The sequence below is a fragment of the Erpetoichthys calabaricus genome, chromosome 4 (genome assembly GCF_900747795.2).
Source record: "Erpetoichthys calabaricus chromosome 4, fErpCal1.3, whole genome shotgun sequence".
Classification (NCBI taxonomy): Eukaryota; Metazoa; Chordata; class Cladistia; order Polypteriformes; family Polypteridae; genus Erpetoichthys; species Erpetoichthys calabaricus.
In genome coordinates this window covers 19,018,020-19,037,946 of record NC_041397.2, presented here as the reverse complement: position 1 = coordinate 19,037,946, position 19,927 = coordinate 19,018,020, and the positions used below count along the sequence as shown (strand labels likewise).

The following is a 19,927-nucleotide window of genomic DNA, read 5'->3' as shown; positions in this document are numbered from 1 at the left end:
TCTGTCCCTAGGGGGGGAATCTTTTACAGAAGCCAAATAAATAAATATTTCATAATCTAGGACATCGGTCTAAGGTGTATAGAGTGACAACAAAAGGAGATAGGCCTGTTCAGGCTTGATGTGCTCCAGAGTTGCTCACACAGTCCTTCAGTCTCACAAACTGGTCTGCCCTGACAGACAGTCCATTATCCAGGACACCAGAGGCTCCTCCACCTGCATATCTCTGAGTTTACCCCTTAACAGGGATGGTGGGCTGGTAATGAAGGTGCTGGAGAAATCAAAAACCAGAATCCTCACAGGTTTGACCAGGTGAAAATAAGCTTTGTGGAGCAAATAGATAATTGCATCCTCCATTCCAGTCTTTAACCAATAAGCAAACCGCAGTGGGTCCAGGTGGTCTGCCACAAGAGCACTCAAAGAGTTCATGACCAGTCTCTCAAAGGTCTTCATGGTGTGAGACGTAAGTACCACTAGTCTGTAGTCATTAGGTGAAGAGGCATCAGCCTCTTTTGGAACAATAGCGGAAGCTTTCCACAGCAGTGGCACTTTTTGCAGTCTTAACGATTGAGTGAACAAGTAGCAGAGAACACCACAAAGTTGGTCAGTACAGGCCTTAAGAACTCGAGGACTGACTCCATCTGGTCCCATGGCTTATCCTGTGTGTAGCTTCCTTAGTGATCTCCTGACTTGGTCATCAGTTATGGACAGGCCACTTTGTTGGTCACAGGCTCACTCTTTACTGACCATTCTACATGAAGTAATAATAATAATAATAATAATAATACATTTTATTTATACAAGGCTCCTTTCTGAGAACTCAAGGACACCAAACAAACAAACAATAAATAAATAAATAAAAGGACACATTATAAAAAACTTAAAACATCAGAAAATATAAAAATTAAAATCAAACAAAGCCACTGTAATCATAAAGAAAAAGCCATTTTAAACAGATGCGTTTTAAGTTTACATTTGAAGGCTGGAAATGATTTGATATTTCTAAGCTCAGTAGGTAATGAATTCCAGAGCTTGGGAGCAGAACGGGCTGAATGCTCTGCTCCCCATGGAAGTTAGACGGGTGAGAGGGACGGTCAGATGGATGGAGGAAAAGGATCTAAGGTTACGGGAGGGAATGGCAACATGAAGAAGGTCAGACAGATATGGAGGGGCGAGGTTATGGATGGCCTTAAATGTTAAGAGCAGAATTTTAAAATCATTTTGAAACTTAATCGGGAGCCAATGAAGCTGCTGCAAGACCGGAATAATATGGTGAATAGATGAGGTTCGAGTAATGATGCGAGCTGCAGAATTCTGGACTATCTGAAGCTTATGGAGAGATTTATTACGGAGACCAAAGAGGAGTGAACTGCAATAGTCCAGACGAGAAGTAACAAGACTGAACAAGAATGGCAGTGGCATGGGGAGTGAGGGAGGGCGGATGCGATTAATATTACGTAGGTGGAAGCAAGCAGACCGGGTGATGTTATTAATGTGAGATTGGAAAGACAGAGCACTATCAAGGATGACACCCAGTTTCTTGACCTGAGGTGAAGGGGAAACAACAGAATTATCAATAACGAGAAAGATTATCGGCTTTGGATAACGATGATTTTGAGCCAATGAGGAGAACCTCAGTTTTGTCACTGTTTAATTTAAGAAAATTCAAAGAAAACCAGGATTTAATTTCAGCAATGCATTCAATAAGCGAAGATGGTGGAAAGGAAGAGGTGGGTTTACTAGCAAGGTAGAGCTGGGTGTCATCAGCATAACAGTGAAAATTAATGTTATATTTATGAAAGATATTGCCAAGGGGAAGAAGATAAATAATAAAAAGAAGAGGCCCCAGGTCACACCTGAAGTAACAGCGGTGGGTTGGGATGTGAAAGTTTTAAGCTGAATGAACTGAGTGCGGCCTGAGAGGTAGGATCTGAACCAATCTAGTGGAGTGTGGGTAATTCCAATCAAAGATAATCTATTAAGGAGAGTAGTGTGACAAATAGTATCAAAGGCCGCACTCAGATGAAGGATGATGAGAATAGTGATTAAACCAGAGTCAGCAGCCATAAGGAGGTCATTGGTAATTTTAAGAAGTGCCGTTTCTGTACTGTGAAGGGGGCAAAAACCAGACTGGAACTTTTCATATAGATTATTATGAGATAAGTGGGAGTGAAGTTGGATAGCTACTGTTTTTTCAAGAGTTTTGGAGATAAATGGAAAATTAGAAATAGGGCAAAAATTATTGAAGTTAGTAGGATCAGCATCCAGGTTTTTTCAGTATTGGGGTTAATGCAGCAAGTGGTAGTAGTGGTTGATGTAGTAGGGGTGGTGTGGGGGGGGGGGGACTTTTCAATAGAAGAAAGTGACAGTGGGATGGAAAACTCTATTAAAAACATTTCAGTGTGTTAGCTTCACCCACATCCCCTTCTAGCACTTGTACCCTGGATTGCCCAAGTCTACTAATTATACCCAGTCCATTCCCGATATTTTGCATGTTATTCTGAATGATCTTGTTTTCCATTTTAACTTTGTAAGCTTCCCTTCCTTCACTCAGCTTGTGTTGAACATCCTTCAGAATCTCTTTGTCACTGGAATTAAATGCTCTTCTCTTTTTCTCTTTCGGGAGACTTTTAGGCTCCTTAGTTACCCAGGGTTTGTTGCTTGGAAAGGAACACACTCTCTCTTTGAGGGTACCAATGACAGCTTACTTTCGCAATCTTGCAAACTAATCAGACTCATTTACTATGTGCACATATGAATTTAAAGAGCACATATTAGCCAACTTAGAAACTTGTGAAAAAAAAATACACCGAATCATCAACACACAGCCTATGTATCAACCTGATAATCAAGATGAATAGAAATAAAAACACATCAACAAGTATGTAACCTCTGCTGGATCAATTAGTTGCTTAATATGAAACAACTCATCATTAGTATAGAATTCCTTAGAACTGTTTGCATTGAGATCATTCTACTTCATATGTTTTAATAAGAGCAAGAAGCGCCTCCTGTGCATCCATCTGGCGGGTCATATTGTAAATTGTAAGACTTACCTCAAAACAAATTAATTATGCATTAACCTGCATGACATTTCATTGTGATCTCTGTATGGTATCGCGCTTCCCCAAAGAGTGAGACCAATTATCACATTATTACCACGTAAATAGAAATTTCTTGTGAATGAGATGACTCACTGTACTGCAAACTTAGCCGTGGCTGTAATTGACTAATGTGACAAGGTACACTTTTTTGGCCTAATTCACCCAGTTTTAAAAACCTCATGCAAATGGAAGTTTGGTGATGGGGGAAAATATTTGCTTTCAAATTGTATTAAGATTCTAATTCTATGATGTCTAAAACATTGAGAAATATTTTAACATGATGTCCATATCTGTGTCTGTGGAAAATCAAAATCGATTTTTATGTCACAAAATGATCATTTTCATCAGAAGATTGTGTTTTATTGTGTTGTGTAGAGGACCTGGATGCCTACATCCTAGCAAAGATAGAACATTCTGCAACAAGTAGCTTCCAAGATATCCACCCTGAACTCTGAGATTTGTATACAATGATACCATCCCACAAAAAAATTACCTATCGTCTTTTAACAAGTTGCAATGTTTTGCCTGGTGACAGGTTCCATGTCTGTTGTTTTTGGTCCAGTTTGGTCCATCCTTCAAAAAAATGATTTGACCAAGGGCTAATGGGAAATTATTTAATTTAAGAAGGTGTTTCTGTAGTCTGCTGCATTTAGTCGTGGGTCCAGACCAGGACTAGTGATGCAAACATTTTGCACAAGTAGTTTTTGAGATACATAAAATTATTTAAATACACAAGTACGCACACAAAGGCAAGTACATGAAACACACACACACTCAAAAGTAAATTATGAGTGAAGATAGCTGATGGTCTTCTTACCCTGCAGAAACACTTTGTTGGTTGATGAAGACAAAGAAATGAACACAGAAACACATGTTCTAACATGGACAGAGGTATATATGCCACCCCTGGACCAATCTATCTATGTTTCTTGGCTTGTTTAAATGAATATTAAATAAGACATTTTTAAGTTGCACACTTCATTTAATTTCTGGTACATTTTACTTTGCATTTATTTGTGTACATAATTATCATTATGTAAGTTAATGCACTTCATTTTATATTATCATACAGTACATTTGGTTGTATTATATCCTAAAATATTCCATTGAGTGATTTCCAGTTGAATCACTAAAGTGTAATTCACATGGTAGTACTGGATGGCCTATTCCATACCAATTTTTAACAAGGTGCACATTGAAAAAGCATGATTCTAATTTTTCTTTCAGAGATTTTGACATATTTGTATGATAAAATCTTGCTAAACTATTAAATTAAACATAAGTGTTATGATATGGAGTCTCAAACATGGGAAATAAGGAGTTTATGGCCTCCAAAAGGCTTCACAAAGGCTTTACTGGCCAGCTAGGCCTTATTTGTCTGCCTGAAAAAGCCTCACCCCAGTGGGGTTTAATCCCAGCTCCAACTGGTCTGCCTAAGGCCTAGCAGGCCCAAAAGGGAGTGAAGCATTTAAAAGAAACTTAAGAACCCTAAAAATATATCAAACATACCCACAAGTGGGAGGATCACCATAAACCTCAGTTTGAGAACAAAAAGGGCATCAGAATGAACTTTATATAAAAGGAAAGAACTTATTTAACAAAAAAAATAAAAAAAAATACAAGCAAACAGCTCTACAGAGAAAAAGGGGCAAAAATAAGTTGTGTAAAAGACAATCCTAGATAAACAAAATCCCAATACAAACTCCAGAAGCAGAATCCAGTTAACAGAGTAAAAAGTTAACAAACATAAAAACCTAATTCTTTTTCTTTCTCTTTCTTTCTTTCTTTCTTTCTTTCTTTCTTTCTTTCTTTCTTTCTTTCTTTCTTGCCTTAACTAGAGAAAATTCTCCAGCTCTAGCTTCCTCAGCTTGGTCCTTAAATAGAGGGATAGCTCAGCCAGAGTGATGTCAGGGTGGCCCCACGTCTTGGGGCTCCACCTACAAAGGACAAGAAACTACTGACATTTAAAGACACAGTACATAATTAATTAATTAACAAAATCAACAGAAACAACATTATAATAAGACACAAAGTCATTCATAACTAACAGAACTGACATTAAAACACATATATACACATAAATACTGTAACCCAACAATAAGAAAGTTCACTTGATTCTTTTGATCATCACTGGCAAAGCTCGTGACCCCATTGGGTTAAAGCTGTTTCTGTTCCATTTTTTTATGTACTTAAGTGTTTTAATAGTTACGTATGAGCTCATTAAAAGAGACAGGTAGCCTTCCTCGCCATACAGAGTCAAGGGAGTGAAGCAAGCCCTTGCAAGTTCTACTCAAGTCTGCTGTTTAACTTTCTTTTTCAGGTAAGTCGAAGGTCCAATCAGAGCTTACACTATGTACTGTTTTATGTACAGTATTATGCTTTATTTCTGGTCACTGTTATGCTAGGAATGGGACAAAAAAAATTGAGGCCCAATGTGGAGGAGAGATGTAATCAGAAAGCCAAAAAAGTTCAATATAGAAAAGACAGGCACGCAATACCAAAACCAAAGTTTGAGACAAAACTCAAAGTCAAAATATCAGACGTGAATTGAAAAAAAAAAATGGAGAGTTAGAAAAATAAATTAGTTTTTAAAAGCAAGAGGGGTGTTAGGAATCCATCAGGTTGAAAGAGGAAGATCTTTTGACCTTTTATGTTGGTACTTGGAGGGCACAGGCCCTGACAACGTGGGATGCCACCCTAACAATGGAAGCATAATGTAGACCCAACTACAAAAAAAAAAACAAAATGGCGGCCAAACCTGCCCAAAAAATGTTAACAAAATAATGTAAATTAGTGATAAGAAACAAACCAATATGAGTGTCTGATCCCTTAAAATGACAGAGAAAAAAAGTTAAGCAAAAGTCAAATTATAACACTCACCAGATTTGAACCGCCTGAATAATTAGTATTTTGTGCTACACTGTGTGACATTTGCAGTGTTTTGGGTGTTCAAAAAATTTGTAAAAAATGTTGTTGTCTCATCCCTTTTAGGAGAAGGACGTCTGAGGTGGAACTCAGTTAGCAGCAGTGTTATTTTATCTGTTTTTTTTTTTTTTACTGTCATCCCGAGGTATCTTGTATTTATTCAATCCAATGGGCTTTAATTACAGTATATGCAAGTACAGCATATACAAGCATGAACAGCAGAGAAAAGGCTCAAAAGCAAATGGAAAAGACATCTAAAGCTTCATCTAACCCTATACAGGCCTCAAGTTCATGTTCAAGGTACAGCCTGGCAGAGACTGACCTGGAACAGATAGGTGAAAGAACAGATTTCTGGGGACCTGATGTTGAAGCATCCGCTCCAGACTGAGAGCAAAAGTTGGAGTGAAATTACAAGTGAGTCGGGCCAAGAAAGACATTGTCGATTCCAGAAGGTTCATTGGAACTGAGCATGGCCTTACCATCCACGCTGTCAACTACCCCCCACGAGTCAGTGACACGTACTCCAAGCATGCTTGCTACACCACCTGTGCAACACGGAGAATACTGAAATCAACAGTCCGAGCTGAAGGTAACGATCACTGCAATAATTACCACAATAACTACTGGTCGTGGGGGAGTGAAGACATAAAGGAGCTAAAGAGTAACATAAAGGTCAGGGCACGTCAGGTTGGGGAGCATGCACTATGTGAAAAGATATAAAGGACATAAACATGACAAACAAGAAGCTGCTTCAGGATATTAAAGACCAGGAGAAAAGTTTATGTAATCGTTTTGAGGCAACCTTTAAATATATGCTAGGAAAAACTGAGGAAAAAAAACAGGAAAATAGGAGCAAGTTTATGAATAAAATTAGAGCACTTGGTTCTCATTTTGGAGATGTTAAGCAAATGTTCATAACTCGTATTGAAATAATTGAACAATTGGCAAAAAAATTGACGAAAAAGCAGTGGCTACAAAATCCGAATGCAAAGTGCATGGAGACAGATTAACTGCTCTGGAAAATGGATATAGAAAAAATAATATCAGAATTAAAGGTTTCCCTGAAAACTGTCAAAGTCCAAACCCAATGAAATTCATAGCTGAACTATTTTCTAAAAATAATTGGAGAGGATTTTAAATCAGACACTGAGATATCAGCAGCTTACCGCATATATGGATCGAATGCCACAAAACCTAGAAGCCTTACTGTTCGTTTCAACAAATTACAATCTAAAGTAAATTTGATGTCACTTCTCAGACTGATGACTGCTCTTATTCTTACTATTTTAGAATAAAAACATACATTTGATCAGAGTCTGTAACAGCCGGTGTAAATTTATGATACTTGTAAAGGTTAGCTTTGTTTTTTTTTAATTCAGTTTTATTCTCTTAGTCGCGTTCACGATCCCCCCCCCCCCCCCAAGTTACTTACATAAAAGCCCAGATCGAATGTTATTTACCTTGATTTATTTATTTACTTCCAACAGCATAAAGTCACAAGTAGACAGCAGAGCTTTCTGTGTTTGATCGACACGGCATGCTCAAAAAATACGTGTGTAATGCCACGAAAAGTGCACGCTGACACTTCAACATGAGAGCAATGGTGTGAGAATACAGTCAGACTTGTTTTTTGGGCACATGCACTTTGTATATGAAAGCCAAATCGAATGTTTTACCTATTTACCTTGATTTATGTACTTATTTTCCTACAGCGTAAAGTCACAAGTAGACTGCAGAGCTTCCAGTGTACATGTATACAGCGACGGCAAAAGTGTGATGTGCATTCTTTCTCCGATGTAGAACCATTGTCATCAGCTGAGTTCACCTCTGTTATAGCACATCTTTATATGAAAACCAGAGTGTCAGAATGGGGGCTGGGGGTGGGGGCTATTCGTGAACGTGACTGAGAGAATAAAACTGAATAAAAAAAACAAAGCTAACCTTTACAAGTATCATAAATTTACACTGGCTGTAACAGACTCAAATCAAATGTATGTTTTTATTCTAAAATAGTAAGAATCAGAGCAGCTCACTTCTCAAAATGGACTCGAAGCCATGAAGTTTTGCTTACCAGTCAACAGTTGATACCGTTGTGCCAAAGAAGCCAGTCGTATCAAAGGGGTGTGACTGTCGCACCCAAACGCGGGTTCTTTTTCTGCAGTTGTATTCTTAAATAGAAGCGCACTTCTGTTATATTTGTACCTTTTGTGAAAGTGTTTATTTGATATTTGAACTTCAGGCTCCACACATTATACACTTCATGTGTACATTTTGTCAATTATTACTAAAACATGAACAACGTTTCTGTTTTAACGATGTGTTTACATTGATTGTTGTAGACACGGAACACACATGAAATGCATGTGTTCCAAATAATGATATAGTATTTATAAAAGGTGTCATTTTGCTTGACGTCTCACTCTATACAACTCAAAGCAACTGACATGCAGGTAAACAGACTTGAGCTGAGAAAACTGTGTGGCAGTGGGGGGATGTGATAGTAGGCTGCTTTCTGCTTATCGACACATTTAGAGGACAAAAGACGCTGGTGGAGAGGTGCGAAGGGATTTAAGGTGGGACGGATTTATGAGTTTTTTCGTAGGCTTTGGTAATTCTAGTGTTAATATATAGAACAATTTCATTTGTAGTATCAAATGTAGTATCTAACCCTGAATGGCTATATGTGATCATGATGGGTAATTTATTTAATTGTAAAGGGATTTTGATAAATATCTATGTACCCAAAGTTGATGATAGAGACTTCATCCAAAATGTATTTGCATCCATTCCTAATGTGAACATTCATAAAATTATAATGGCCGGAGATTTTAATTGTGTTTTAAATCCAGGACCTGGATAGGTCTTCAGCTACAGGGGAGATAACATATAACACTGCAAAAACAATTATACAGTTTGTAATTGACAATAACTTCTCAGACCCATGGAGCTTTCTAAATCCAAACATAAGCATATTCCTTCTTCTCACCAGTACAGTACTGTTACTCAAGAATGAGTTATTTCTTTATAGATAACAATTTTTGCCCATGATCTAATATTGCAAGTACAATATAAATTCTTATCTCCGACTACGCTCCTCTGAATTTGGAGCTCAAATCACTACACCCCAAATACTCATCTCACAGCTGGCGTCTCAACCCCGTTATTAGCTGCCGAGAACTGCACAGAATTTATATCCAAGTGAATTAATTTTTTTAGCAACAAATGCATGTGGGAAACTTTGAAGGTATTTTTAAGAGGACAGATTATTTCATAACTCTCCCACTAAAATAAATCAGAAACCAAGAAGGTGTCAGACTTTATCAGTGAAATTACCAGAATAGATCAAGAACACGCTTGGTCCCCCTAAATGAGGCACTTTATGGGAAAAGACAGGTTTTGCATTCAGAACTCAATCTCTTGACAACAAACGAAATAGAATAACTCAGTTTTAAAGCACAACATCATTATTATAAACATGGACAGAAGGCTAATAAGATTTTCACTCAACAAATCCACAAGCAGGAAGTTTGCAATGCAATACCAGTAATTACCAACACAGAGATAAAATTATTGACCATAAAAATATAAAGCACACTACTCAGTTTAGACAAGACACAATCTAATGTATTTTTTGATACATTACAGATACCACAGCTAGATACTCTCAGTGCAGAATAACTGGATAAACCTCTGTCACTCTCAGAATTACTAGACGCTATAAACTCACTTCAGAGTGGGAAAGCAGCAGGCCCTGATGGCTACCTTCCTGAATTTTTTATAGATAAAAAAATCATTTAAGTTAGCTCCCCTTTTATTAGCAACATTTACAGAAGCCAGAGACAATAAAATTCTACCTGAAACTTTTCACCAAGCATTAAAATATTACTGTGTTTCCTAAGAAAAATAAGGACTTATTACAATGTGCATCATATAGACCAATTTCACTTCTGAATAATGGCATTTAGATACTCTCCAAAGTTCTAGCTAGAAGGATTCAGAAAGTGCTTCCTTCAGTAATATCACAACACCAAAGTGGATATATTAAAGGCAAGCACTTAGCTTCCAATCTTCAACGCCTGTTTAATGTAATATATTCACCCATAAAGTCTAACACCCCGAGATCTTATTATCTTTAGATGAAGAAAAATCATTCGACATGGTTGAACAGGACTACATATTCATTACATTGCACAAATTTAGGTTTGGCACAAACATATATGCATGGATGAAACTACTGTATACCAGTCCAGAAGCTTCAGTTTGTATTAACAATATTACTTCACACTACTTCAAACTAGAATGCGGTTCTAGACAAGGATGCCCCTTGTCACCACTGCTATTCGCAATCGCCACTGAACCATTGGCTCTTCACTTTCAAAATCTGAGATAAAGGACTTGAACAGAAAATATCACTACATTCAAACGATATGGCACTTTATATATCAGACCCACAAAATTCTGTGCCTGCAGTCCTAACAGCATTAGCAGAATTTCAAAAGATATCTGGATTCAAAACTAATTTGAAAAATAGTGTGCTTTTTCCAGTGAACTCTCTAGCACAGAACATTAGATTGGACACCTTCCCTTTTATCATCACGGATCAGATTAAATACTAAAGGGTAAACATCACAAGAAAATATAAAGCTCTTTTTCAACAAAATTTTGCTGTCTGCATTGGAAAACTTAAACAAGGCGTGCATAGATGGTCTACTCTTCATCTCACTTTAGCAGGGAGAATTAACACTGTCAAGATGATTATCCTTCCTAAGCTTCTTTTACTATTTCAAAGCATCCCCATATACATTAACAAATAATTTTTTAAGATATTAGATTAAATCATAACATCATTTATTTAAAATTCAAAACATCCATGCATCCAAAGGGCAAACCTACAACAACCTAAAGAAGAAGGTGGTATGGCTTCAACCAACCTTCAATTTTATTACTGAGCAGCAAATATACAAGCTATAAAAACCTGACATTGATACAAATGGATGAACACACACAAGCTTGGTCCACAATAGAAATAAAATCTTGAAGCATCTTTATATTCCTGGCTTTGTACCCCAGTAAATATAAGTTATTGTCAATATACTAATTGTCCTTCATTCACTCAGAATATGGAACCAATGTAGGAAGCACTTCAAGACAGAGAAGCTTTTATCTGTGGCACCTATACACAATAACCACCTTTCTCCACATTCTCAAACTTGCACAGTTTTTAATGTTGGGAAAACATACAGGACTAAATCATTTAGAGATTTGTATATAGATAATATCTTTGCATCCTATGGACAACTACAGTCCAAATTTAGCTTCGCATCAACACAATTTTTCCACTATCAGACAGCATTTCTATAATATAGGAAAACATTTTAAAGTCCCTTCCTTTCAAAGATCCCAGAGTACAGTGGGAAAAGGATCTCTCAGTCGAGCACATCTGTTTTATTTAAAATTGTTCAAAATGTTTTCAGGGCATGATCCAACCAGAGAACGTTGCAATTGAGCTCCAGCCTCACTGGGCCATATATTTTGGGTGGCCAAATTAACATCATTCTGGACAAAAATCTTTAAAGGCCTATCAGACAGCCTCACTCCTAATTCATTAACAGCTGTGTTTGGTGGTCCCGTGATGGGCTTAAAGTGGAGAAGGACAAACAAACTGTACTTTACTACAGTATTGGCATGTAGACTTATCTTGCTCAACTGGAAGAATCCTAGCCCACTTCTTTTAAGTCATGTTATATACTATTTTAACTGGGAAAAAATCTAATTCTCACTTAGAGGACCTGTTCAAAACTTTTTAAAACCTGGCAGGATCTAATCAATAACATTTTAGAATAAGCATTTATATTGGGGAAAAGGATTCTCTTCCCTCTTTTCTACTCTTAAAATTTTACTCTGGCTGTTGGCCTTCTTCTTTTTCTCTTGGGTGGGGTTTGAATAGACTTTAGTTTAATTAAGTTTCACTTGATTGTATAGAATGTTACTTGCTTTTAATAAAATCAATAAAAAATGTCATCCCAGTCTTCAATTACAACAGGAGAATGTACAAGATCTTATTTGTAACTATGACTGAACGTTTACCTATATAGTGATTATCACATACCAATTTGTGTATATTTTTATAGACCTCAGTGATCACGTGACAAAAAATTTTTTTGAAGATTCTTAAATAACTATTAAGCATAAATGAATGTACAGTAAAAATAATTCAAAAACATACAGAAAGAAAAATCTGTTATCTAGGTAAAATATATTCACCCTAGGTTGTTCTTCACACTTCAACTCCCAGCTTTTTTTCCAACAATGCCAAACTGCTTTTAAAATGAACTCCCAGATCTCATAGCATATATACACAAGCCTGACAGTCTGTCAGCACCTGGGGTAAAGACTGCAACCTTTGCCCTCTTCACAAAGTCCAGGAGATATCAAGCTACTGCTGCCAAGATTTTTTTCTTTTAACTTTTAATATATTTAACTCTTTCTTTACATGCACAGGCCTTTAAAGAAATGCATTTTAGCACAGCACAAAAGAGCTTTCTTAAAAAGAAACTCTGTGTAAAGACGGTGCGTCATGTCAAATTGTTAATATGCTGATGGAGGTAGAATTTGTCTGTGATTAAGAAACAGAATGTACTCATCAAATATACATATTTTTAAATGAGTCCATAGTTAGTTCAACACAAGGATGACATTAAATATGTGCAATCCAGTGAATACAGGAATGTCTCTGAAATCAACCATGGCAAAATAAAAAACAGAAGTGTGTGTATACTGCTCTGTGTTTGTGTTCAGTGTTTTGTTTTAATGAAATGTCATTTGACGTGTTCCTTTTACAGTACTATAGCTGTAAATGTGTGCAGCATTCTCAATTTCTAAATGTCATGTATGCCATAAAAATACAAACTAAACTAATGATATTTCCTGAATAAGAGATTGGTATTCAAAGCAATCGATTAAGTCAAACCTTAGATTATGAAACTAAAAATTTAATGTATTGTCAAAATGCTTTGCTGCCTGGACCCTCTCCCACTGTAGACTGAGTCCCTGCAGCCACATATGACCTTTGACAGCAGTAGAAATATCAGCTTCACTTGGAAACTTGACGTGCTTCAGGTATAGGGGGAAAATGTGCAGTAGTACTGTTAGAAATGCAGTTTATTTTCTTATTTAGTCATATGTTCTGAATCTTTCAGAAACTGCATATCTATTGAGATAATAAAATATTTTAAACATAGACCTAACACATATTTGTACATTCAAACTCTTTTAGATGCTTAATACATATTGCAGTCACTGTTTAACTGTCTTGGTAATTTTACAATATAATATATTTTAATATATGTATTTTTTAATATTATTATTAATATTCTTGGTAATTTTTTCAATTTGTTTTAATTATTAGAATAGTAATTATTGTTGATATTAGTGGGCAGTGTAGCATAGTGGTTAAGGCTTTGGAGTTCAAACCCTGAGGTGATGGTTTCAATTCCCACTACTGACAGTGTGTCATGATGTGCAAGTCACTTGACCTGCCTCTGCTCCAATTGGAAAACCAAAAGAAATAGCAGCAATCGTATCATAAATGTTGTACGTTGCCTTGGATAAAGGTGCCAACCAAATAAGGAAATGTAAAACTCTTCTTCTTCTTCTTCTTTGTATGCACAACACTTAGGTCAGAGACATCTATGCTAAAATGTGCTTTATAAATAAATTGTACTTACTTACTTACTTGCTATTGGAAAAAAAAACAAATGTATATATAGCTTGCCTAAGTTACTGGTGTTGCCTGGGTATCCACTGAAATAAACAGATATGTGTCCGTGTATCTGTGTGTCCATCCTGTATCTATGTCTCTGTCATTTTACAGTGTCACAAAAGGGGACTCCAGACTTCATACAAAGGTTTGGGGCGGGCAGCCACACATACATTGTGATCCTGGTTTCAAACAGTTGAGAAACAGCACTGGGTAATTTACACAACCGAGTCCAAAACAGAACTGTCCTCCAGAGGAGGGGTGTGAGGTTTTATAGAGAGTTTTGCAGAAGTGATGTCGTCCTCGGGCCCGGGACAGGAAGTGATGTCTTCTGAGCGGAGGCGGAAGTGACGTCTTCGTGGGCTTAAGAATCTGGTGGGATTTCCCGGGAAAGGTTTGCAGGGAACTGAGGAAGAGAGTCAGTGGACCCCTCCGCCCCCTGGTCGGATGTGTTGTTATGATTATTTAAGCCCTTCAGCTGCCTCCTACTCACACATGCATGACAACAGATGGTGTATCACAAATGTTTGTGGTAATAAAATGAGTTGTATTTGTCATTTCAACAGATGGTGCATCACAAACATTAACCCTTTGAGCCCAGCAGGCTAGTTTTAGGACTAGCCGCATAGAGGTATATACCCACTCATTGTCATAACCACGCTGACCTACACATATCTGTTATGCCACGCTACAGTTACGCTACTCTACTCTCTAAATGTTGCAGTCTGTGGCTATAGAGGTATGTTCTTGGAAGGCCACTACACCTCTCTGCCATCATAACTTGGCTGGCTGGAATACTGATCTTTGCAATATTAGGCTATGTATGTAATATCACTGTCTAGTTACTCTACTTACATAAGTTATGCTGCTGGTTTCCTTAGTTGAAGGTCAATTTGGTTTTTGTTCATAGATTTCAAGAACAAAAAAGAAGCAATTTCAGTTGTACTTTAGCATGGGAGCAACTTAGAACAACAGATGCGTAGTGTGCGTGGAGAAGTACAAGCAGGTAAAGAGAACTTCTGCTCCGTGGTAAGTTTCTTTCCTCCCTGAACTCACATTAGGATTTCTGCACACAATGTGACTCATGTACCACCTTACTCAATCTCCCCACCTGTCACTGTCCCCTGAGCGGGAATTTAGGGTACTTGACACCAGAAGTGAGAGCCCCGGGGGAAGGGTAGATGCTGGGCGATTGATTGGAAGATGGTGAAAATCGTGAAGTTTTCTTGTTGATTGCTTTTGGTACTAAAAACTTTCTTGAAGCATTTCACTCAAAGGTGCAGCTTGGGGGTTAGGTCCTTATAATGGACAGCAGAAAAGGTTGAAAACTGTGAGAATGAAAATGATGCAGCTTGTTCTATAGTATCAATCTGTTGTTTTAACATTGCTGCATATCACCATCTTATCATTTTATGATAAAGTTTTACTTTTATAAATTAAAATATTTGGTTTTGAAAATAGTTGAATATTGCTTTGGAGGCTAGGATTATAGTTCTGAAATGCTTGGGAGGGCAGGGTTCAAAGGGTTAACAGTGCTTTTGCAAATTTAATGCCAAAAGGGATATAACAGAGACATGTGCATTGCATTTGTCATTCCAACAAATGACATTTTATTACTACAAAAATGTGTTATGCGCCATCTGTTGGAATGGAAAATGCAATGTATTTCATTATTGCATGTATAACAACACATTCTAAAATATGGTGCACTACAAACTTTAACGCTGAGGTCTACGTTGATTACTTAGTTTTCTATTCATCTTAGATGGGTAGCACTGCTGCTATTTCTATAATGCATTAAAGGAAGAAAGAAAATATTTGTGTTTTGTAAAAATTGACACTGTTGTCACTGCTGACTGAAATGCAAGTGTCCCATCCATCATTTCCACTACCACTTTATCAATCTGTCTGCTCTCATGAGCCAAAGATGTTTAATCAAACATTAATAAATTGGTTGGCTTGTTGAGTAACTGAATCATTGATATGGCAGGTATGATGGCAAAGCTAACGGATTTCGTATTGTTCCCTCTAGTGAACATTATTCATGATAAAAGTTGCAAAACTCCATTAACTCTGTTAAGTTGGGCAAACTATAATGTACATGGAAAATTTCATTAATATGCACTCATCTGTCTTGGAAGATTACATGTTTTTTTGTGCTGGCCTCACAACTCTGCAATAAACCTCATGAAATTCCATGAAGCCTATATTTTAAATTGCATGGGTTATAATATAGATACAAAAGTGGATAAAGATAAACATAGCCATTCTGCAGTGGTGTGCAGTTTTAATGTTACTCCCCTATCACACCACAACATCTATCGTTGTTTCCACTGAATCACTGGCTTGGAAAGTAGCCTTGACTGTAAGTATGGACAAACCTAACTAATATGACATATGTATTACCATTGGCTGAACCATTTTTGGTGTGACAATGCAGTTTATTTTTACAGCCCCCACCCACTCACCCACTGCAACCCTATTTCTTGATGAAACTTGAAAGTCAATGCACTGTATATTATATATATATATAATTTATTTCTTTTTTCAAGATGGCTGTTTACCTGTGCAGGTTGGCAGTATGTAAAGTTACATAGCATTACATGTTTTGGGAATATGGAAGGATATTTTCACTCACAAAGGGCATTTTCTGTAAGTGGTTTATTTTAATAATAATACATTCCTATTCCATTATGACTTAACATGTGGTTGTGTGCTCTGTTACCACCTATTTATTATTATCTTATATATAAACATCTATGCGTGGAAGTGTGTGTGTGTGTTTGTCCGGCTCGGAAGTGAGAGGTGGAGTCGGGGTAAGGGCTCCGCCTCCGAGGAAACAGACACTTGCTTAGCGTGGCTGGCATGTCGGCAAAACGAAACCTCCGAAGAAAGACAAAGTGACTTAGCCGCTAATGCAGAAATGATGCAAGCACATCGGCAAAAGCATATCCCTTTTACTTTTCCTCCCGCTTTTTTTTTTTTTTTTTCTCTCTCTCTCTCTCTCTCACACAGGCGGAAGCACGAGCGTAGCAGCGAGTGGAAGCACTGAGAAGAAGCAGAGAGCAGCGGCGTCTCCCACAGGCACATAACCCTTCGCAAACACCCGAGCAAGTTCATCGGAAGTAAAGCCGGCAGCTGACCAGAAGAAATAACCGGCAGTGAGAAACTTGAAGCCGACGGTCTCTGAAGCAGAAAGCACTTAAGTAAACTACAGAAAACGGAGAAGATGACATCAATGCTAAACGTAAGTTCTATCTGCTCTCTGCCCGTTGAGGGCACGTTTATATGTTGTGTGTCCTGCAGCATGTACAGTTCAGGTTTTCCGGCCGACATTGTAGACAGCTTCACCTGCCAAAAGTGTTTAGTTAATTTAGAGTTGGTCGGGAAAATACGCGAATTGGAGGACCCCGCTAGGAATCTGATAGCGATTAGGCAAACCGAAAATTGGATCGACTCGGTTTGTTTAGACAATTCGGCTACTTCTGATTCGGCTTCAGTCTCTCCTGGCCCCACTGTAGTCAGTGCACGGCCAAAGTCAGCAGCACCAATTCAGCCACAGGGCGAGTGGGTAACAGTAAGACGGGGGTCTAAGAATCCAAAATGTAGTCCCCCGGCACCCAGGTCACCAATTCGGACCCAGAACAGATTCTCAGCACTCCGCAGCGCGCCTGTGGAAACTGAGAATAAGAAAGTGCTCATAATTGGCGATTCCATAGTGCGGAATGTTAGAATTCCAAACTGTGTTAAACCAGCAGTTCATGTTAAGTGCCTCGCAGGGGCCAAGATTTCTGGCATAGAGGCCGCATTGGACCGTGTCGCCGACGATGAAGTATCTACCTTATTGCTGCATGTCGGCACTAATGATATTTATTCACAGCAGTCTGAGGTATTAAAGAGGAACTTCATCTCTCTTTGCATCAAAGCTAAAAGAAAATGTCAGAATTTAGTTGTATCTGGCCCCTTACCAAGATTATATAGAGGGGATGTGATTTATAGCAGATTGCATTCCCTTCACTGCTGGCTAGAAACCTGGTGTGCAAACAAAAGCATAGCGTTTGTGAACAATTGGGATGATTTTTGGGAAAGGCCTGGATTTTTCAGAAGAGATGGTCTTCATCCTAACTGGAGGGGATCTTATGTATTATCCCAAAATATGGCAGCAAAACTTCCTGGTTGACTGATTGGAGCACCATCCAGGCCGCAGTCATGTGATCTTAAATCACAGGCTGTTGTTTATCCCACCTGTTACTTTCCTGAAGCTGTTACCCATAATCCTTGCCTTGGGGCATCCAGTAAATTTAGTCTTGATACAAACCTTAAATTAATTGATAACCAAAAAATAAGATGTATAATTAGACCAAGGGATAAAACCAGACCCTCCACCAGGGGCATCTGTAATAGAAATTTACTACAAATTAAAACAAAAAGTATATCACCAATTCAGAAAGAAGCATACAGTTTTAAATGCTGCTTATTGAACATTCGCTCTCTTGGCACTAAAGCTGTTTTGGTAAATGATATTATATTAAGTACAAAATCTGATCTGAGTCTTCTCATTGAAACCTGGCTTAGTAAATGTGACACTGTCCCCCTAGCTGAGGCGTCACCAGATGGATACTCGTTCCTTCATAAGTCTAGAGATTCAGGTCGAGGAGGGGGCCTTGGAATAATTCATTGTAACAAAATGCAAATCACTTCTAAAAATGTAGGCAACTTTACATCCTTTGAGGCATTCATTTTAAATATTAAAACAGATTCCAACACAATTATAGTGCTAGTCAATAGACCACCAGGGCCGTATTCATTGTTCATGTCTGAATTTAGCAACCTTTTATCTGACTTGGCTATAAATTATGATCACGTAGTACTGATGGGGGATTTTAATGTACACATTGATGTGGAAACTGACACTTTTAGCAAATGTTTTACTTATTTGTTAAATTCAGTAGGATTTTGTCAGAATGTCAAAGGTCCAACTCATAAACATAACCACACATTAGATTTAATTATAACTTACAAAGTTGAAATTCAAAATGTAATTATTACTCCATTAAATGAAGTTATTCCCGATCACTACTTAATTACATTTGATTTAGTCCTGCCCTTGCCAGCACACTCACAGATTAAAACAAAGACAGTGCGACATCTAGATTGTAATTCTGCTTCAAAATTTATAGATACTTTGAGTAAGTCGAGTGTAATTGTGGAAAACCATTTAGATCAGTTAACATCAAATGTAAACACAGAAAACAATTTAGATCTGCTAACATCACATTATAATGTGACCTTGAGAGATGCTCTGGACACAGTGGCTCCCCTTAAAACAAAAGTGTTCAAAGCACATAGAAACTCTCCCTGGTTTAATGAAAACACTCGAGCTCTTAAATTAGAGTGTCGAAAACTGGAGCGCAGATGGAGAACAACAAAGCTACAGGTCTTTCTAATTGCATGGACAGAGAGTGTTAATAAATATAAAAAAGCCCTATTTAAAGTTTGGTCAGAATATTATTCTACATGAATAGATAGCAATAATAAAAATCCTCGGGTACTGTTTAGAACAGTGGCTAAATTAACAAATAGAAATTCAGATCAACAGTGCAAAATACCAACAGACATTAGCAGTACAGACTTTATGAAGTTCTTCAATGAGAAAATTAAAAATATAAGATCCCAGATCTCTGCATCACAATACAAACCAAATACTAGCTTAGCAGACCCTGTCTCACATTGCATTCAGCACTTTAGTAATTTTAATCCTGTAACTGAGTAGGAAGTATTAAGTTTAATTTCTAAAATGAAGCCCACTACTTGTTCCCTAGATCCAGTGCCAACAAAACTAGTAAAAAGTGCAATGGATGTTCTTGCAGCGCCTATCCTAAACATTATCAATAGTTCATTATTGCATGGCACAGTACCTGATACACTAAAAGTGTCAGTCATTAAACCATTATTTAAAAAGTCAGACCTTGACCCACATATACTAAATAATTATAGGCCTATTTCAAATTTACCGTTTCTCTCTAAAATACTAGAAAAAGTAGTCGCCAGTCAGCTTCAGACACACCTTACGCATTACAATTTATTTGAGAAATTCCAGTCTGGTTTTCGCACTGGTCATAGTACAGAAACGGCATTAACA

The 19,927-nt window shown here is 37.5% G+C and overlaps 1 long non-coding RNA gene across 2 annotated transcripts in view; it reads right to left on the bottom strand.

Moving 5' to 3' along the window:
* LOC114649872 (uncharacterized) overlaps positions 1 to 12,402 on the bottom strand; it is a 162,927-nt gene extending 150,525 nt beyond the window's left edge. For both annotated transcript variants that reach the window (XR_007934766.1, XR_007934765.1), the window contains exon 1: positions 12,291 to 12,402. This is a non-coding gene — a long non-coding RNA (uncharacterized LOC114649872). The remainder of the gene's footprint in view (positions 1 to 12,290) is intronic.
* Between the last annotated feature and the right edge of the window lie 7,525 nt (positions 12,403 to 19,927).